Here is a 23,240-nt window from a genome sequence, read left to right on the forward strand (position 1 = left end):
CTCAAATGAAGTATGAGGTAGTTGACTAAGAAACTCTAATTGAAAGCTCCTCGAAATGGAATGTGTGAGGAAGGAAGAGATCGTGAGATATGCAAGCATGATGAAGGAAATCAACACCAAAAAGACCAAGAATATTTGACTAGGAAATCTCCTGGAAAGATATGAAGACTCTGATGAAAATCTAAGACACTTGACAATAGATATATTTGGGAGATGTGTCAACATGTATGCAGGATGTTGATACCTATAAGAAGATTTCATGATGAAGATCCATATCAAAAGGTACAATTTGATTTAATTTTTTGATTTCTTGAATAATATCTGGATGAATTCATGCAGGGCTACTGAGATAAACATTGTAAGTACAAGTACAACTAGAATTCATGTGGTGAATGGAAATTCCTGAAAGAAGCATGGAGGGAAAAGAAGTATAAGAAGAAATTTCCAAATGTATTCCAAGAAGGCCAATTTCCATGAAAAAAGGAATGACATAATAAGAAGGAAAGTGATTGATGGTTGTTTCCCTACAAGGAAGAATCTCAACTAAATTTCAAGACATCAAGGAGAGAAGTTGATCAAGCAACTGAAGAACCCACGAAGAAGAAGTTGATGATGTATAAAAGAGTCCCTAACTAAGAGAGAGCCCTGAAAGGTCCCTTATCAAGAGGGAGTTTGAATTAGATCACCCCTGATTACAAAGGAGTGACAGTTATGTTTTTCTATCTCATGTGTCATGCACTTGACCAAGACCAACAGTTGTAAGTCTAGGTGAATTCCATGAATAGAAATTTAGACACATGATAGACACAACATTCTTGTCTTCACTTGGAAAGAAAGAATGGAGGATTGGGTAATAATTTGGCATCTGATTCTCTTTGAGGATGTGTATGGAATCCAAGATAAGAGTAGGCAATAGGACCAATATTCTTTGAGAGTCGGGAACACAAGATAAGAATAGTCCTATAAGTTCATACTCAATGAAAACCCGAGTGGGTATGTATCTTGAGAGACAATGATGAAGGTTTCTATAAATCATTGGTCTCGCCAGCATTGTATCTCATGGTCTCATGGAGAGATGGAGTTGCTAGTCAAGGCCTTGCACTATGACAATGTTGATTGATATGATGTTATATAGATGGGATTACCAATCCAATTCTTCTGATGAGAAATTATTCAAAATGATAATAACCAAGTACCATTGTAAATACCTCCCTAGTTAAGATGGAGTGTTGAATAAAAGGGTAACTAGGTTCAGTATTTGTCAATGTAATTTTTATCATTTAACTTGTCAAGAAAAAGAATTGTTATTTTTATAAATTATGTGAATGAGTTTCTTTCTCATTCTATAGGTCTAGGAAAGTCAAAGAGTCAAAATTATATTGGAGAGCTCTTCTAGAGAATTTATGTAATGAACATGAGTCAACCTAGTGTCAAGCAGCCCTCCAAGACAAGCACCATCCTTCAAAGAAGAAGCCTACAAGAAAAAAGATAAAGAGAGACTTAGTCATGTCAGCCTCAAATTGAATTCAATAAACTAAAGAAAGTGATGTTGACTCACTAAAAGGACACAACACTTCACACTATCACGTTGACTCAAATACAAAGACATAACTACTACATATACGCAATTAGGGTCACCACAGAAAAGAAATATTTCAGATTATTCTCTAAACTTCGGATGGGTGCAGGAGGTACAGGAATCTCATATCAAGGCAGCAAAACAGTGTCTCGAATCTCTAAAACTCTGGGTAAGCGCAGGACCTCAAATCCTCTCAGATGGGTATAGGAACTTGAACCTCGCATTATAGGAGGACACATATCGGATACCCCTACTATGTCAGGTATAATTTCACTAAGCAGATTACATTCTTCTCCTCCTTGGTGGTGACAGTCTAGGGTGCAATGAAAGACCACAGTCACAATCTCGTTATAGATGTGATGACATAAGACCTTAGTGCCTATCATTGTCCCGGTATGTTTGTTATGAAGAAGATGAATATGATACACTGATCATTGTCTTGACATTATAGTAATCCCACAACAATGCTCTCTCAACATACTGTACATAGTTATGACCTCGAAATAATTATCTTAGTGAAGACAAGGGCATGATAAAGACCTCAGTGCATCGATGAATAAATGGTGATGATAGCATAGAAGAATGTAGAAATGATCTAGGTGAAGGAATAGAAATGGTGCAACAATAATGACCTCAGTGATGCAGTAAGTAATGACCTCAATGGTGCAACATCGATGATGATCTCAGTAGTGACAAAGAAGAGGATTGGTGTATTGTTCTTGGAGTGGCATAGCATGTAAAGCGTCATGGTCTTGGTATTCATCAATTAGAATCTCTATAAGAATAATTTTGTGCTGGATTTCCTCTCCAAGAAGGAGAGGTTTTGGCCCTAGCATAAATTCAAATATCTTTTGTTCTTGTCTCTTTGATTTGGTAGATATTTGATGAACTAATGAAGACACACTCTAATAATAACAAGTGAAGACTATGTGAAGAATAAAAGTTAAAACACCTCACAAATAGTTATCAAGTCTAGAAGAATCCTATTATATCTAATTTCCCTAGATTCTTCAACAAACTCGGTATCTTTGTCTGGTATAGTATTCTTGGGAACACCATGCAATCTCACTATCTTGTTGGTGAAGATCTAAGCTACCTCACTAGCTAAAGTTTTATACTTCACTACGATGAAGTGAGCTACCTTCCTCAACCTGTCAACCACAACCATGATGGCATCATGTTTCTTTGATGTATTCAAAAAACCTATAATGAATTCCATGGAAATGACCTCCCATTTCCATTCCGGAATTGGAAATGGTTGTAATAAACCATTTGGGTGCTTACACTCAACTTTCACCTGTTGAAATTCCAAACATCATGCAACAAACTAAACCACCTCTTTCTTCAAGTTCAACCATGATGGCATCATGTTTCTTTGATGTATTCAAAAAACCTATAATGAATTCCATGGAAATGACCTCCCATTTCCATTCCGGAATTGGAAATGGTTGTAATAAACCATTTGGGTGCTTACGCTCAACTTTCACCTGTTGAAATTCCAAACATCATGCAACAAACTAAACCACCTCTTTCTTCAAGTTCAGCTAATGATAGAACTTCTTGATTGATTTCAAAGTCTTCTAACATCTCGGGTGCTAATCTAAAGATGATCTGAGGTTTTCATTGATGTCAACCCAAGCAGCACCAGTGGCTACCCTGATCTTGCAAGGGAATTTTGACGTGAAAAATTACTCTATTTTGAGTCAAAGATCTTCTATATAGATTCTACTCGTCAAGATGTTTCCGTTGATATATGGCACGCCAAGTAATTCTTCACGGTTTGAGAGATATTCATGTTTGAAGTTAGTAACCCTTGTTAGTGGGCTAAAACCCTATAAGGTTGTGGCATGGCACTCATAATTGGTTTTGGTCATTGAATAGTCGATAATTAATCATTTTTTAAGCTCCTAAAATCCCTCCAACATTCTCTATAGAATCCCCTCTCAACTCTATAAAAACAAATCTCATATATCCTCTAAAAGTAGTGATCATGGAATTTTCACTATAACTTCATTTCTGTGAAGTCTTAGATTCTGAAATCAAAACTCATTTGGTTCACAATCCTGACGAACATCGTGACCGAATTTCAAATCTTGGTACGCTACATTTTCGGAGATATGATCTATGGAAGTTAGGGTTTTTGCAAACTCCCGAATTTCATCTCAAAGAAGTTACCTTGGGAAAATCGTCATAACTCTCTCTAGGAAGAGGCTTGGAATTCTATAAAATTTGACGGATAGTGCACGGAGTGTAGTTTTCTATGTATCAATTTTAGATCTGAAGGAGGAAACAATGACGCATGGCATGCCGTACAAGTTCGCTCTGCTGAACCAATTTATAATTAGGTCATTGTGAGGGATTAGGCATAACTTTGCCTTGAAGAGTCCAAATCGAGTCAGACCTGTGGCATTGGAAAGAAGACTTAGAGGGATACTAAAAGACCGAAGATCACATATTAAGGATATGAAATCTTAGAGATACATTAGATTAAATATCCTACTCCTAGAAGACGATAAAAACTAGATCAAGTGTTGTCAAGGGGTGGAAAGGACCAGACTTTCTAGGGCAGAAAAGGTAAGCTACAGGTAAGTATATTCTGTATATACATGTTCATTTCTTAATTTCATTAGGTTATTTGTATTCTAATTTGTTGTTTTTGTTTAGCACTGACATCTACTCTACAAGATGAGGTAAGTTTTGTTATTATCATGTCATGGGTATTTCCTTGAAGACTTTTTGCAGTTATTATATATTCATCAAGAGAAGACTAAATGCATAATATAATGTTCTGAAGAGTGAGAAAGGGTATCATGACAAGAGCAGCAATCAAGGTGTATAACAGTAGCAAGAAGTTCACCATATGAAGTCTTCAAGTTGGAAGCACTGCGTACAATCATTGTAAAAGTAGCATTGTACAAAGTCATTGTAAAAGAATCATTGTAAAAGTTGTACAAGTGTCTATCTACCAAGAGTTGAAGAGGTAGTGCTGGAAGGTCTAGGATCATCATTAGGTGGTTGTGTCATAGTTGGGGTTATGGTCTAGTGTGTCTTCTTCTTGTACATCATTCTATATCATTGTAAAGTGGACCATTTTCCTTGGTAGGGGAGTCCATTCTTCTTTTATTCTTCTGTAGGGTGGTAGGGTGGTTCTAAGCTAGTGCATGAAGTCACCAATAGGTTCAAGCCTATGAAAAATTCAGGGTTGTAGGGTGGTGCAAGGGTGAGTTGTAGCTCATTGGGTGTTGGGGCATCCATTCAGTTGACTACTAAAAAATCTCGGGTGTTGGAGCGTCCATCCAGTGGGAGCTGGAGAAGAATGCTTTTCTAGAATTCTAGGAAGTTGTTGCCTTCATTTCAGTTGGGGCTGAAGATTAAATATTTTATTAGAAAATCGTTCAGTAGTTTTGACCCGGAGGGGGTTTTCCACCTAAAATATTTGTGCCTCCTGGGTTCTTTTATTTACTATTATTACTACATAAACGTTAATAATAATTGAAGATTAAATAATGCTCTGAAAAGATTTAAAAGTGCTAATTGCAAAGGAACATTGATTCACCCCCCCCCCCCAAAGTGTTTTCCAACAATTGGTATCAGAGCTTGGTTCATTTAGTAACAGCTTAACCGTTGGAAGTCAACTTTCAGAGCATAGATATGGGAAATTCAAAGAAGCGAGTTACAAGGATTTCAAAGGAAGGTACAGGTACAACAAAATATCAAGAAAGTGAGTATTGTGTAACAACCCCTCATTTTGATGCAGATAATTACTGGATATGGGAATCTAGGATGGAAGTATATTTGTAGGCACATGGAGTATGGGAATCAACTGTTTTTGGAGACACATCTACCGACGAAGCTAAAAGGTACAATTCAAAGGCCATGAATGTAATTTTGAATGTTTTTCCAAATTCTGTGAAAACAAAAGTTGGTCAATGTTCAACAGCTAAAGCTCTTTGGGAAAAGCTTCATAATCTCTATTAAACAAAGACAATAGGTTAAGTTGTTATTGAAAACTCAAATCCTTCTGAGTGTGATGAAGAAAGGTTGACCATAGAAGAATTTTCTAAGGAGGCAATCAAGCTTATAAAAGAGCTCAAGGCTGAGAAGATCCATTCCAATACTCTTGAAGAACAAGTTCAAGGTCTCAAAATTGAAGTTAAAGAACACAAATGTATTTAAGAGTCACTTCAAAAGAAGTTGGAAGAAATCAATAATACAGCGACACGAAACCTCAAGAGAGAAGTCCAATAGAAGCAACAAGAACTCGACACAGCATTTGCAAAGATTAGCAAGATCACACAACAAATGCAGGAAACAGAAATTGAAAGGAAGGAATTTGATCAAAGATACATATCCTCTATTGACCAAAAGAAAAAGGAATTAGAAACACCTTCAATAGAAATAAGCAGGCTCGGGATTGAAAATGAGAAGAAGAAGGAACAGATACAGGTTCTCAACAGAGAAGTAGAGAAGACCACTCTTCTCAAGCTACGGTTAAGGAGGCAGAAAAACTAAGGAAGATCTTGAAAATATGGTTTCAAGAAGATCTTGCTCAGAAGCAAGAAGAACTTGATGCAACTCGTGATGAGATCAACAAACTCAAGGGATCACAAAAATAATACTTAGAAGATAAGAGAGATGAAGAAGCTAAAATGAAGGAAATTAAAGATGGTAAAGCTCCAGTTGATGAAGGTAAAATATCCACAGCTTCACGGGATGATTCTAAGAAGGAAGTTGATCAACATGAAAAGACAAAGAAGAATGTTGCAACTCCAAAGAACAAGACCAAAGCAATCAAGAACAAAGGACCACAAGAAACTACAACACCGCCTCCAAAGAATAATGAAAAATCTTCGAGGTATGTTCGTTTATTTAATGGTTATTGCTTTTTATGTGATAACCATGGACATATGGCTAGGGATTGTGAAGTTTTTGACAGGTACAATAATTATCTGCAAAACCCTAGAAGCAAGTTTGCAGGATCACGAGACAGGTTCCACAATGATTTTGTCAGAAGAGAATATGTGCTAGATGGGCCAAATATTGAATGTTTCAAATGCCATAACTATGGCCATAGCGCTCGTGGTTGTAGATATCAGATGGAATCGCCTATGGACAACATTGAATGCTTCAAGTGTCATAACTATGGGCACATGGCTCGAGATTGCAGGAATAAGAAGGTCTGGAAAAGGAAACAGGTATAGGAAGACAAAGTAGATAACAAGGTTTCAGCAGTTATGCTTTCAGGATTTGTAAAAGCAAAAAGTCATGAGGAATTAGCAGTTGCTTTAAATAATGACTCAAGTCAAGATGGCTCGTTAGGTGACTCACTATTTTGAACAATCTAGCTTATTGACTCCTTAATGTTTGTACAAGAGGAGTATATGGCACAAGTCTACGATTGATAGGAAAGTAGTTTGAACAAGATGGTAGTTTCATTAAACGTTCAAGGGGAGCAAAATGGTTGAAGGATTACAGGTTACCAAGAACAAGACAAGATTAGTCTTCAAAGGATATGCACAAGTGGAAGGAATTGATTTCGACGAAACATTTGCACCAATTACCAGAATGAAAGCCATCTAAATGTTTCTCGCCTATGCATGTTCAAGAAAAATAAAAGTCTACCAAATGGATGTTAAGTCAGCATTTCTGAATGGAGAATTAGAAGAAGAATCTTACATCGAACAACCTGAAGGTTTTCTACTATCAGAAAAGGAAGACTATGTTTGCAGGCTAAAGAAGGCTCTATATGGTCTCAAGCAGGCTCCCAGAGCATGGTATGCTCATCTTGACAGATATCTATGTCAACAAGGGTTCGAGAAAGGTACTGTTGATAGCAATCTTTACGTAAAAATAGATAAAAATAATTTAACAATCGTTGCGATATATGTGGGTGATATAATCTTTGGTAGCAATGATGATCGACTAAGTAAGAACTTTGCTACAAAGATGCAAAGTGATTTCAAGATGTCTTTACTTGGTGAGTTGACATACTTCTTAGGGCTTCAAATATCTCAACAAGAGAAAGGAATATTTATATGTCAAGCCAAGTACATCAAGGTAATGCTCAAGAAATTCAAAATGGAATATTACAAACATGTCCTTACTCCGATGGTAATAGGTTCCAAATTGAGCATAGATGATGCATCTAAGGATGTGGACCAGAGGTTGTACAAATCTATGATTGGTAGTCTTCTATATGTAACCGCCTCCCAGCCAGATGTTATGCAAGCAGTTGGACAAGTAGCAAGATTCCAAGAAGCACCAAAAGAATCACATATTATTGTCGTCAAAAGAATTCTTCGATATCTAAACGGCACAATAGAATATGGCTTGTGGTATCCCAAGGGAAACAATCTCATTATTCAAGCCTTTACAGATGCAGATTGGGCAGGAAGCGTTGATGATTGTAAGAGTACTAGTGGAGCATCATTCTATATAGGTGGTTGTCTCGTATCATGGTTGAGAAAAAAGCAAACCTCAACCTCGTTATCCACAGCAGAATTAGAATATATCGCGGCAGCAACTCGTTGTCCTCAAGTTCTCTGGATAAAGAAAACTTTTCAAGATATTCAAGTCAAGTTTGATGAGACTATTCTCATATTTTGTGATAACACCAGCGCCATCAGTATCTCCAAGAATCCTGTGATGCATTCCAAAATGAAGCACATTCTGATTAAATATCATTTCGTTAGAGAGAAAGTTGCTGAAAAAATATCAAGCTTGAATATGTTGGTACAAAAGAAAACATCGTTGATATCTTCACTAAACCGTTACCTCATGAAGCATTTGAATATCTTCGCCAGAATCTTTGGATTCTCCCAAGTTCTCATTATATTTTCCTTATTCAAAAAATAAAGGGGGAGTGGAAGTGTGAACAGGTCCGCGGGATGGTTATGTGGCAGGGGGAGTTACCCTTTGCCATTGATGTCAAAGGGGGAGAGAAGGCAGTAGGAAGAGGTGCCCTGATCACAGGAGGAGTAATTGTGTTTCCATCAATGCCAAAGGGGGAGATTGTTGATCTAAAGATGATTTGAGTTTGTCATTGATGTCAACCCAAGCAGCACCAGGGGATACCCTGATCTTGCAAGGGAATTTTGACTTGACAACTTACTCTATTTTGAGTCAAGGATCTTCTATATATATTCTACTCATCGAGATGTTTCCGTTGATATATGGCACTCCAAGTAATTCTTCACGATTTGAGAGATATTCATGTTTGAATTTAGTAACCCCAGTTAGTGGGCTAAAACCCTATAGGGTTGTGGCATGGCACTCATAATTGGTTTTGGTCATTGAATAGTCAATAATTAATAACTTTTTAAGCTCCTAAAATCCCTCCAACATTCTTTATAGAAGCCCCTCTCAACTCTATAAAAAGAAATCTCATATATCCTCCAAACGTAGTGATCGTGTCATTTTCACTATAACGTCATTTCTACGAAGTCTTAGATTCTGAAATGAAAACCCATTTGATTCAAAATCCGGCTTAACATAATAACTAAATTTTAGATCTTGGTTCACTATATTTTCGGAGATATGATCTATTGAAGTTAGGAAGTTAGGGTTTTTGCATGTTCCCGAATTTCATCTCAAAGAAGTTACCTTGGGAAAATCATCATAACTCTCTCTCTGGGAAGAGGATTGGAATTCTGTAAAAAATGACGGATAGTGCACAGACTGTAGTTTTTTTTATATCAATTCCAGAGCCGAAGGAGGAAACAGTGACACGTGGCACGCTGCACAATTTCGCTCTATTGAACTGGTCCATAATTAGGTCCTTGTGAGAGATTGGGCATAACTTTGTCTTGAAGAGTCCAAATCGGGTTAAACCTATGGCATTGGAAATAAGACTCAGAGGTATACTACAGGACTAAAGATCACATATTGGGGATATGAAATCCCAGAGATAAATCAGATTAAATATCATGCTCCTAGAAGGCGAGAAAAACTAGATCAAGTGTTGTCAAGGGGTGCAAAGGACCAGACTTTCTAGGGCAGCAAAGAGCAAGGTGCAGCAAAATGATGTGGCAGAGGTAAGCTACAGCTAAGTATCTTTTGTATATGAATGTTCATTTCTTAATTGAATTAGGTTATTTGTATTCTAATTTGGTGTTTTTGTTTAGCACTGACATATGCTCTGCAGGTTGAGGTAAGTTTTGCTATTATCATGTCATGGGTATTTCCTTGAAGACTTTTTGCAGGTATTATATATTCATCAAGAGAAGACTCAATGCATAATCTAATGTTCTAAAGAGTGAGAAAGGGTAGCATGACAAGAGCAGCAATCAAGGTGTAAAACAGTAGCAAGAAGTTCACCATATGAAGTCTTCAAGTGGGAAGCACTACGTACAATCATTGTAAAGGTATCATTATATAGTCATTGTAAAAGAATCATTGTAAAAGTTGCACAAGTGTCTATCTGCCAAGAGTTGAAGAGGCAGTGTTGGGAGGTCTAGGATCATCATTAGGTGGTTGTTTCATAGTTGGGGTTATGGTCTAGTGTGTCTTCTTCTTGTACATCATTCTATATCATTGTAAAGTGGACCATTTTCCCTGGTACGGGAGTCCATTCTTCTTTTATTCTTCTATAGGGTGGTAGGGTGGTGTTAGGCTAGTGCATGAAGTCACCAATAGGTTCAAGCCTGTGAAAACTTCAGGGTGGTAGGGTGGTGCTAGGGTGAGTTGTAGCTCATTGGGTGTTGGGGCATCCATTCAATTGACTACTAAAGAATCTCGGGCGTTGGAGCGTCCATCCAGTGGGAGTTGGAGAAGAATGATTTTCTATAATTCTAGGAATTTTTTGCTTTCATTTCAGTTGGGACTGAAGATTAAAGAATTTATTAGAAAAGTGTTTGGTGGTTTTGACCCAGAGGGGGTTTTCCACCTAAAATCTTTGTGCCTCCTGGGTTCTTTTATTTACTGTTATTATTGCGTAAACATTAATAATAATTGAAGATTGAAGATATTTAAAAGTGCTAATTTCTAAGGAATATCGATTCACCCCCCCCCCCCCCCAAGTATTTTCCAACATTGGGTGACCTAAATACGGCTTGACATGAAACTCCCTCAAGATAAGATTCTTGATCTCACTGTTATCTGGCACATAAATATTGTTCCTAAATCTGACAAAGCCATTTGTCGTGAGGTGATACTCCTCATCTCTATCACCTTCACCCTACTACTGCATTCTCTTCTTAAGTTGTTGGTACATGTCATCATGTTATCCTGCATGCAGGGTCTGCTCCTGTAAACCTATCCCATAAGAGCTTGCAACTGAAATGTGATTCACCTGCACTCTACTACTGAGAGAATATGTAACCATGATCTCCTTTCCCTTGATGTGCCTAATCTCAAAGTCAAACTCACTGATGGTAGCCAAACATCTAGCTTGTCTGGAATTGAGATTGGGTTGTTAAAACAAGTATCTCAACCCATTGTGATCACTCATCAAGAAAGACCTCCTACTAAGAAGATAATTTCTCCACATCTTCAATGCATGAATGATGTATGCCAACTCAAGATCATTCTCACATAGTTCCGCTCGTGCTCAGTTAGATTCATTGACTCATAGCATACCACCTACCCTTCCTCCATCAAAACTCCACCAAGTCCTTCCTTGCAATCATTTGTACATACAACAAACTCCTTATCAAGATCTACAATCTTAAAAACTAGAGAATTTGTAAGCATATACTTCAACTACTCAAAACTAGTTACACACTTCTCATCCCATTCAAACTTCTTCACTTTTATTTGCAAAGATGTGATAGGATAGCCAATCTATGAGAAGCTCCTAATAAAATTCTTGTAATAACCTGCTTGTCCCATGAATCATCTTACCTCACCCACATTCCTAGGAGTTGACCACTCCATGATAGCTTTAATCTTTTCCAGGTCCACTGATATCCACTCCTTGGAAACATGTCCCAAGTAATGAATCTGAGTCTGAAAGAAACTACACTTGTTGAGCTTGGAATACAATTGATGCTCTCTCAACAATCTCAACACTGATGCCAGGTGTTTTGTATGCTCCTCCTCATTCTTATAATAACTCAATATATCATCAATAAACACTGTCACAAACTTGTCTAGATAAGGAAACAACACATTGATCATCAAACACATGAAAGTAGTTAGAAAATTAGTAAGACCAAAAGGAACCACCACAAACTCATAATCCCCATACCTCATATGGAATGCAGTCTTGTATATTTCTTCCTCTTTGATGTGCACCTGATGATATCATGATCTTAGATCAATCTTTGAGAATACCACAGCTCCCTTTAATTGATGAAAGAAATCATCAATCTATGGCAATGGATACCTATTCTTGAGAGTCACCCTATTCAATTTCCTTTAATCAATGCACAATCGAGAGTACCATACTTCTTATTTATAAACAATACTGGTGCACCCCAAGGTGATACATTAGGCCTAATGTATCCCTTATCAAGCATTTCTTTAAGCTACAAGTTAAATTCCACCGACTCTGGAGTACTCATCCTGTAAGGTGCCTTATATATTGGTGTTTTTCCTGGCATCAACTCAATAGAAAAGTCCACCTCTCTATGAGGAGGAAACTCTGGAATTTCTGCAAGAAACAAGTCTTGAAACTGTTGCAAAATAGGATACCTCTTCAAGAATTGATCATCCTCAACATCCTTCCCTTTTTCACTAGAAATGTCAACTGCAAACAATACTCATCCCTTTCTGTAATTATGCTTTTCCCTCATAGTTATAATTGTTCTCACTGATGTAGGCTTCTTCTTACCCTGCAAGATTCTCCTTCCCCATCGTCATCAAGGTAATAAATATTCTTATCATAGCAATCCACTTTATTTCTGTGAATGACCAAACAATATATGCCCAAAATCATATTGTATGAACCTAAAGGAATCACATTTAGATGTGTTTATGTTGGCATAACATTCAGCTCAAATGCACAAGATCTCGCCCAATGATGAACTCTTCTCCTGGTCCTTGTATCCAACAGCACCGATCACGATTATACATGCACTTCTCTATTTAAGAAACACTTATCCACCAAATCAAGACTGATATAACTATAGTTGGATCTAGGGTCAATAAAAATGGAAACAAATTGATCATAAAGCTTACCTTCCATCTCAATAATGGATGCCTGATGTTTAACATGCCTATTATCCACTACTACATAATTTTTGGAAATACTTTTCCCAACATATCCAACTATTTGTTCCTCCTAAGCACTATCAATCTGAGGCCTACCACCATGATGTGATGGAAAATATATCCTACGATGAACTCTACCACAATTCCAAAACTACAAAGGCTTCCTTCCATCACCCTTTTTCTACTCCTCAAACTAAAATCCATGTCCTCTGTCAACTACGTTGAACTTTTTATAGGGTGCCACATTCTCCTTATCACCTACATGCTAAGGCCTTCCTTGCTTCTTATCATTAGTCTTATCATTACCTTTCCAATTCTACTTAGGTTCAGACTTACGCTTAGACTGCTCATAACAATTCTTCAACTTCCTGATGACTTCCTCTAGTGACCAAGGCTCATCATATTCAATTCGATCTTTAATTGTTGAAGGAAATCCACTGATGAACTTTTGGACCTTTGTCTTTTCATCCTTGAGATATGGTACATGCCTCAACAACTCTAGAAACTTGGTCATATACTCTTCATCTTTCATGGAACCCATCTTCAACTCATAGAATTCTTGGCCTTTCCACTATAATATCTCTTGGACAAGTACTTCCTCCTGAAGGGTCTCTTAAACTTGTGCCAACTTAACTCTTCTACCTTAATGCCTCTTACATGCTTCACATCTTCCCACTAGATATATGATTTTCCCTTGAGACTAAATATCACTATCATGGCTTTCGTATTCTCTGCATAATCATGCAATTCAAAGAACTTCTTTATCCCAAGCAATCATGCTTCTGCATATTTTGTTTTCTTCACATCCCCATCAAAAGTAGGAGGCCTAGCTTTCCTGAACTCTTCTAGAAAGTATTGTTTCTCACTCCTATTATATGGATGTTATTAATAATGATGTTGATGTCTCTAAGAACCAGAACTAGAATAGAACCCATGAGTGCTAGCCCACCTGTCAGGTGTATCCAACCATCCACCACCTTTGACTATATTGTCCATGTTTAACTTGTATCTTGATCGAGAGTCACTATCATATGCCCCATTAGTCCTTTCCTCCTGTCCATGACTAATCCTTAGTTGTTCCTACTTTTGTAAATCTAAAATACTCTGAAGGATCATTGCATTAACTTCTGATTTCTTTTCCTAAGCTCTGGCAAGTATTTCCTATGAGTCAATCAACCTGTTATATTCTACCTTGCAACTTATGATTTTTTCCTTCAAACTTCTAAATGCATCTTCTATATCAAGATAATATTCATCTTCTTGTTACTCAACTAATCTGTAAGGAGAGTCACATGAACTGTCAACCACCATTTTGTGTGTCATCTCTAATCTCCTATCTCTTGCAAACATGCCATGTTAGATAAACCATATATAAACATAATCAAATCATACCTATGTGAAGTTCAGGTGATTTTATCTCATCTACACAATCAATCCAGATTAACACAATATATATACATAAGAACATCAACATCTCAACCTCACAACATACAAACATCATCATGATGACACAAACTATAATAATGACCACCATGATGCATGTCTAATCTACCATGCATGATAACCATAACAGTCAAAAAAAACATTCACAACTAACATGCATGCAAGATGAACACATAAACAACTGTCATGCATGCATAACCATATGCATTTTAGCCCATCCAGTCCAAATGTTTGAATTTGGAAGCTCTGATACCAATTTGTAACATACCCACCCCACATTTACCCACTTTTACAAGCTCACCAGGGTAAACATGAGACAAGTATCACTATGATATGACCTGACCTCCAAGTTCCAGTTATGGAAGTGGGGCCGACACACCGACAACTTACAGACATCCCTCAAGGACTACAGACCACTCAGAGCCTGTAAACCACCCTCGATGATCAATCCTTGCGATGGAGTTCGTTTCACAAGGGAAACTCCCCAAGCGCATGCAAAACACAACATAAATGTGGTTATGAGGTCCCAACAGCATGCATAGGCTTGCTTCCATGCGGTTATGACCCAAAAACTCCAATTTTGTGCTAGCGGTTTCGAGATATAAGCCACTTTTCTAGGCTAGCCTCCAAAGCACTACCCATGACATCCTATAACTTTCCAGAAACATAAACAAGATGATGACAAGGCCAACCAATCAAAACTCAAGCAAGAACTTGACCTATACATTCTTAATCCATTGTAGAAATTTCATCAAACATATGATAAATATAGAAGCTAAAGTTCATGAATGCATATATGATCACAAACTTGGAATTTCAACTTAGAATCACCAAGAAGGATATAATCCCTCTATATCCAATTGCAATAACACTTGTTATACCATGCATTCATCAATCATTCAATAACTTACAAAAACATGTCAAGAGACATAGATAGAATACATCATATAACCAACATATAAATAGAATGGAAACCATGGAAAATCATCCATAGAATCAGCATCATGATCACTACAAATTCTTATAGATCACAATAGGAAAATATCTCATATTAACATATGAAAATGGCAACCAAGTCAAGGACTTCCATGTACCACCCAACCATAGATTGGGTTGAACCAAATCTCTCTTTCACCCAATCACCCCCTGTACCATATTCCCACCATGAATATGGTATCATAAGGGTTAAACCAAAATAAAACAAACCAAGGCTTCCAAAGGCCAAACCACCTCAACCCTCAAGTATAGTGATCTCACCTATCATTTCCATAAATCACTAAAAACAACCAGATCAGTCTCTTTCCGAGCTATCCAAGGGTTTAGGAACTAGCAACTCAACCCATAGCTAAATCAGGGCTCAGAGCATTTGTTCCAATCCGTAGCTCCAAGGACTAGTAACTCAACCCACAAGGATCTAGAGCGTGTGTCCCAACCTGAAGGCTCTAGGAACTAGTAACTCAACCCAAGTTGTTCCATGGCTCTAGAGCATTGTTCCAACCCATAGCCATAGGGAACCTAAGAAAAAATCATAAAATCAAGTGGGAAACCCACAACACCACAACTATCCAGGAAATGGTAAGGCATGGTTGAAACCACTGTCAATCCAGGAAAATCTACATGTCAATGACAACACATAACCAAAGAATCACATGCATATACCATGCATCTAAAGACTAGCAAGGAAATCACACATGCAACCTATTACCTGCAATATCTTCCTATTGAAGTTTTTGATCCAACCTTCTTCTTGCTTTCCTTCGCTTTCTTATGTTTTTCTTTTTCCTTCCTTTTCTTGCTTGTCCAAGTGCTTCTTATCTTCCCCTTACTAAACTTGATCCAAATATGAGAAAAAGTTGTGAATTTATTCTCTGATGTTGTTTTTATTATTGATGTTTCCTTTTTTCTTCATTTTCCCTCTAATTTCTCTTGCATGCAAATTTGTGTCTCTTCACCTTCATTTTCTCTTATTTTCCTTAATTTTCATAATTAAATGCCAATTATTGCCTCTTTGCCTTTTCCAATGTCTTTGCCAATTTCCATAGCCATAAATAATCTGCAAGTGATGCCCACTAGTGTTTTTCCAAACATTCAGCTTGGAATATGTGTCCCATTACCTTGGTATTATTTTATTTACATGGAAAATCAACCAAGGGCTAATAGAAACCCCGCCCCCTTGGGGGAACATCGTCCTCAGTGTTCAATGACATCTATAACCAGCAAAACATGTTGCGCATGGAGCTTTATAACACAACTCGATGCAGGATTTACAACATACCAAACTATTGAAACCATGAACATCATACTACTTATTGGAGCTTTAGAACACAACTTAATGCAGTATTTACAACATACAGCTTATTGGATCTTTATAACACATCTCATTGAAATATATAAAATTCACATATGCATATATAAACATAAATCAAAAAAACTAAATCAAACACATATCCTCAACCAACAAATAAGAAAGGATACAAATCCTACATCTAATCAATCATTTCCCATGTAGCTTCATCAGGCCGAAAGTGCTTCCACTGCCCTTTAATTTGCTCTATTGCTTGGTTCTGAAGCATGACTTGTTTCTATTTTCAAATGCACTGAGGTTCTCGCTAGATTTCCCCCTCTAGTTCCACCTACAACATAGACCAATCAATCACATGATCAACATCCTAGGCATATCTCTTAAGCAATGAAACATGGAAAACATCATGTACTTTCATGGTTAGTGGAAATGCAAGTTTTTATTTCATTGGTCCAATCCTCTCAAAGATCTCAAAAGGCCCACAATACTGAGGTGCCATCTTGGAACATGACCCAATCCTCAAGGAGATCATCTTTGGATTGATGCGCAAGTACACATGCTCCCCAATCTGAAACTCCTTGAATTCTTTGTGCTAATCTACATAACACTTCTGTCTATCAGGTGTTGCCTTTAAATTCCTCTTAATAAGTTGCATCTGCTACTCCATCTCAGCCAAAATATATGGTCCAATCAACACCATGTTCACTAGATCACTTCAACTGATAGGAATATTATAACTCCACCCATAAAGTGTCTCAAATGGACTCATCCTCAAGGACTCCTAGTACCCATTATTATATGAAAACCCCCCCAGTGGAAGATACTCCTCCCACCTCCTCTGTTGATGCATGACATACATCGTCAACATGTACTCAAGAATATTTTAACCCTCTCTATCTTTCCATCTATCTGTGCATGATAAGATTTGTTGAAAGCTAACTTTGTCCCCAGGCCTGTAAAGAACTCCTTCCAATGCTTGGAAGTGAACCTAACATCTTTGTCTAACATAGTCTTCTTGGGAACACCATTCAATCTCATTATATCCCTGATGAAGATATGAGCTACCGCACAAATTGAATTTGTAGACTTCACTAAGATGAAGTGGGTTACCTTGCTCAACTTGTCAACCACAACCATGATGGAACCATTCTACTTCGATGTCCTCAGAAAACCTGTAATGAATTACATGGAAATGATCTCCCATTTCCATTATGGAATTAGAATCGACTGTAATAAACCAGTTGGGTGCTTACACTCAGCTTTCACCTGCTAACACCCCAAACATCTTCCAACAAACTCAATCACCTCTTTCTTCAAGTTTTGCCAATTTTTGGCTTGAGGGGGTCTGGACCCAGGTTCAAAGTTAGCTACGCCAACCAAGAAAACCCTTCAATGTTGTCCCTTTCAGCAACAAGCTGCGTAGCACAGGTTGTAGTCTCACCCAAAGTAGTATTGGGGGATGACAAAACTAGGTTTCTGAATCCATAGTTCTGTGTGATGGGTGTTTGTTACTTCTAGGGATTTATTCCAACCTTCACAAACCCTAACCTTTAAAATGATTAAAGTATAGTAACTTACAGACAACAACTTATAACCCTGCGTCGATTGCCTTAAACATCCATATCATTAATTAAACTAGCAGATATATTACTTTCATGCACTAATTAAGTGTTTCTTTAGATAATTATAGAAAACAGAGCGAATACACATAAAATGCATAAGTAAATAGAAAGTCACAAATACACAAATATGGCTCCAAAATAGTATTTATTATGATCAATCCTTCTGTTACAGACTCTTTTCTCCATGCGCACAATGCTACAGGGGATTGCGCACTCAGCTATGGACTTACCAAGGACTTCATGCACACAATTGCAGGAGCCTTCCCCTTCGCCTAAGTACAAAAAATAGACTCTTCAACCTTAGACTATTTTCCCATACATAGATCTTTAATGACTAACTAACTTCCTATGACTTGCTATGACTCCTTTATATAACTTCTTTCATTACAATACTATGGTTCACGAACTATGGGCGGGTCAAAAAACATCTTAACTTCTAACAAACTAAGGGGCTTTTACCTTCCTAAATCCCCTTTTGACTTCTACGACCTTCAAGATCTGCTTCCTCAAAATGCAGAAACTTTACATAGATAGCAAAAACTTTTACAAAATTTACCCTAGGGGAGCTTGTCCCAACAGGCCCCCAACACAAATTCATGACTCGTCCTCAAGTCACTTAGTTGGTGGCATCTCGATATTTTCCTGCAGCTCACTGAATTCAACCTTCAAAACTTTCAAATCTGTTGTCCCCTGCACAATAGCTTGACACACTTCCTCGACTATTTTTTCAATGGTAAGGCCTTCAACTGCAAGGCCCATGGTCCTTTGTGTCTGTTGCATCCCCTTCAGTTTGCTCTACACTCATAGGGTCAATTGACTGGCCTCATCCACCCAAGATTGCGTCGTTGGAGATATGGTTTCTTCCTTGTGACACAACTCATCAATTTCACTCTGGATGAGCTTGCCTTCCTGTAATGTAGTGAATCTTTGCACTGGTGCTAAGGTTCGCTTTGTCAACCTCATTTCATCAAATTGTCTCGGCTTCTCTCTGATGTCTACTTCAATCTTCCACAAATTTGGATCCTCCTGCAGCGAGGTCCATAATTCCATGGTGTGTTCAAACAACTGAGTGCAGCCCTTGACTGTAGCTTCTAAGATGGCCATTTCCGCTTTGATAGTAGCTTCGCACTGCTCTTGGACTTCTGGGTGATGGCCCGAGAAAAAATGGTAGGAACGTTCTTAATTCTGAAAGGCATAATTGTATAATAAAAACACCCCCATTTAGTAGTGAAGGTAATCTTCCTTATATCCTCTGACTTGATCTTGATCTAATGGTACCCTAAGAATCCATCAGTAAACAAGTAAGCCTCTTGACCTCCAACATTTTCCAGTACTTCTTTTTTGAATGGCATAGGAAATGGATCATGGAAACAAGCATCATTCAAATTCTTCAAGTCTATGCATATCCGAATTTCACCTAGTGTTTTCTTCTCCTGAACCACCATGGGACTAACCCAGTCTGATTCTTTGACAGGTTCAATAATCCCGACTGCAAGCATCTTATCCAATTTAACGCACACTTTTCCTTGTACTTAGGATTCAATCTATAGGGGCGCTTCTTTATTGGCTTCACATCTGGCTTTAGAGTGATCTTCATGATGCCCAGATCCCATACTATCCCTTTCAAATCAAAGAACTTGGTGGGAAACAAGTCCTGATACTCCTGTAGTAGCTAAGTGACTTTGTCCACTGTATATCCATCCCAATAGTCACATATGTTTGCAAACTTTGGCTGCTCTTTTGATCCAATATTCACTTGCTTAGTCTTCAAAGGTTGTGAGATATCAGGGACTTTGGCTTAAGGCCCTATGACTTCGTGTTGTCCTTCTGACTCAGGAATATTTATATTCCTGGGATCTTCTTTGCCTTCCTCAGTGGTCACATTGTAACATTCCAGTGCATGGCATAGTTGCGTGCTCTAACCTGGTTGCACCCATGCAATAGGTTCTTCAAGAATTTGGAATATTGCAGCTTTGATCTCTTGTAATGCTTCATCAGTACATCCAAATCCATCTTCAAAGCTAAAGGTTAACAGAAAACTTTCCTTAAGAACATCCCATTTTGTGGTTCCATGTCGAAACTACATTTCCAGATACCAGTTCATCAGAATCGTATCCAAAGTATAGAAGAACATATGAACCCATTTTGGTTGTGGTTCTTCTCCCCAAGATTTCATCGATCGAGAAAGATGCTCGCGCAGATCATCCTTCCTTGTGTATTTCTTTTTAATGCGGGTATTGGCATACCCAAAACGTAGCTTCATCATCCATCAGTATTCCTTCCAGTCTGCAAAGTTGTTCTTATGAGTAACCCACCACCTGGCAAGCATAGCTCTCATCGCGAGGTCTAATGCCTGGAACCAATGTTCCTCCAGTACATCCCTTTCAAATTTATCCAGAAATAAGTTGATATCTTCTAAACCATCATAATGTGTTAAATTGTGTACGTCAGTGGATACACATCAGAGTGACTTAGTAATCCTGTTGCATCATAGTGACAATATCTCATGCAACCTGTTTTGCTAGTGCTCGAGCTCCTCATCTGAATATAAATTATAGGATTTGTCCTTATCCCACATAATTCACCCATCCGCGGTAGGTTTGATCCAATATTCATCCCGCACAATCAGCTTATAGATTTGCTCAATATCATCGTCCTCCTCATAATCGCGGACTGGTTCAGTATATCGCGTACCTTTGGCTAGGTCCAATGGTACAATAACCCTTAGTTATTTCTTTTGAACGTCATACTGCACTTCTTCAGATTGATGACTGCGTTCATATCAAATTCCCAATCAATTCTAATCGGCACTAGATATGGATTATTGTCATCCACTATTTCGATCACTTCAAAATCGGTTATGGCTCGCGCCCCTTCAATATCCATATTCACTCCATGTAGGTGCCCCATAGGTAGTTGGATCAGGGACCACTGTAATGCTGGTCTTCCCATTGTTTCCCAAGTTTTCTTCAGCAAAACATTTGCATCACACCCTAAATCAATAATTACCTGGTCCATTGCATATTCTCCAATCTGCGCAATCAATCTCATTTCACGACCAGTCCTTTTCTTACTTTTGCACACCTTATGTACCGTGCATTGTTCTGGTAGAGGCTTATTCTTGCTAGTGTAGTTATCTATTAGTTCTTGTCGTCCTTCTACTGCCTTCTTATCCATTATGAGTTTCATGTATGTTTTAAAAATGATTCTAATAATGACGGGTCTACCTCTACGCCGCATTGGTATCTTCAATCTTTCCCATATTCTCAGTCCTTAATATAGAAGCTCCTTCATCCACGAAGCTCCTTTTTGCTTCCATAAATGTTTTCTTCACCTTATTTATATCAAATCCAGTTTTCTTATCAGCACTTGCAAACCCACATATTTTCCTTTGGTTTCTTCCCTTTATCTTTCACGGTAGCTATGCCACTTCGTGTGACAATATTAACACTAGGACCCTCTTCGCGCAGTTCAGATCTCATCATCTAGATGTTCTGGGTAGGTTGTTGAGTTTGAGTCTTCTTTTCTTGCATCTTCACGATGAGCACAGGGCAATCTTCTATGACATGATCAAGCTGGCGACAATATTGACATGAGGGGTGCATTGGATTCTGAAAATCACGCGCAAAGTGACATGGTTCTCCACAATTGTAACGAATGATCTAGCCGGGACCTCTTCCATCCCCTCCTCCTCCTCCTCTTCCTCATCCCTGAAACCCTTTGTGCACTACATTTGCGCCTTGGTCATGAGGATGAGCTTGCATCTGTACTCTATATTTTGGTGTTTTTTCCATCATTAATTCATAACTTTGGAAATTGCACTTGTTATGACACACAGACATACATAAATTACAGAACAGCAATCGTGGAGTCTACACAAACTTCTGTAGTAAATGACAATTATTCGTCATATGTTTTCTTGTAATCTAACAAATAGGGCACCATGGTACCACTCTTGTACGTGGCCCAGAGGGGTTCTCTGGTTTCAAGGGGACAGGACCCCCTCCAATTAGATAATTTTGGTACACCGGGCAATGATCCTTATCATGACCCTAGCCTTTACATTTCAAGCACCATACTTCCACACAGACCTCATTTTGGACATCTTTTCCCTTTTTGAGGCTCTGGAATTGCATATATAGGCTAGCCAGCTATGACTGAATATGTTTCACTCCCAGATTCGTATCCTGAATGGGTTACACTTCTAGTTTCATAGCAATCTCTAATGCCTCTGCCTGCATCCTGATCTTTTGTTGTGACAGTGGCAATCTCAAATGGGGCAATAGCGAAGCAATATACTAGTCCTTGTGTTGATCATTTGTGATCACATATTAGCCTATTACAACAAGCATTTCAACCTCTGATCAAAGTTCCACGTAAACTCATTCACCTTCTGTTGGATCTCTTTGACCTCCGTCACAGATTGGGATTGCGACTTAGGCTTCTTGAATTCATTATCAAACGCCTTCTTTGTTTCATCCAGTGTTGTATTTGGACGAACCGAGAAATACTTAATATACCAACTTAGTGCTCTATCTTGCAGTGTTGTAAATAAATGTGCCTTCTTCAAATCATCATCTGTAATCTGTTGTGACTTCCATACAACATCTTCTACAAACCAAAACTATTCAAGGCCTTTAGTCCCTAGACCTATGAATCTGGGAATCTTCATTGCGTTGGTCATGTTGAATAGTGGAGGTGGATGTGGAGGCAAAGGTGTAGGTGTAGGTGTGTGAGGTAGAGGTGATGGTGGAGATGGAGTGGATGGATGTGGTATCCTCGCGATACCCTGCCTTACCATTTGTAGCGCACCTAGAGGTTTCCTTAGGACACTACCTTCTTCATCACTATCATACGCTCCTAACAAAGGATTATACTCGATACCTGAATCTACATCTCTTCTGAATGTTTTTCCACTTCGCGTAGCTCCCTTCAGATCTCTTCTAAACATTAATTTAATGGCATAACCCTTTTCTTGCACAATAACATTTTAATCCAAGTCTTCTGGGATTTCAGATACTTATCTTTTTGTCCTTTGAAAAAGCAGTGTTCAACTTTGTTATAACTCACAGATGTATCGATCGCGAACTCAGTAATGAATCCGCCCAAAATGTTATCAATCTAGTAATCGACAGCCCTCACG

Source organism: Pinus tabuliformis, chromosome 5_2 (genome assembly GCF_031772625.1).
Source record: "Pinus tabuliformis cultivar Carrire ecotype Pingquan chromosome 5_2, CPIR1, whole genome shotgun sequence".
In the NCBI taxonomy this organism is placed as follows: Eukaryota; Viridiplantae; Streptophyta; class Pinopsida; order Pinales; family Pinaceae; genus Pinus; species Pinus tabuliformis.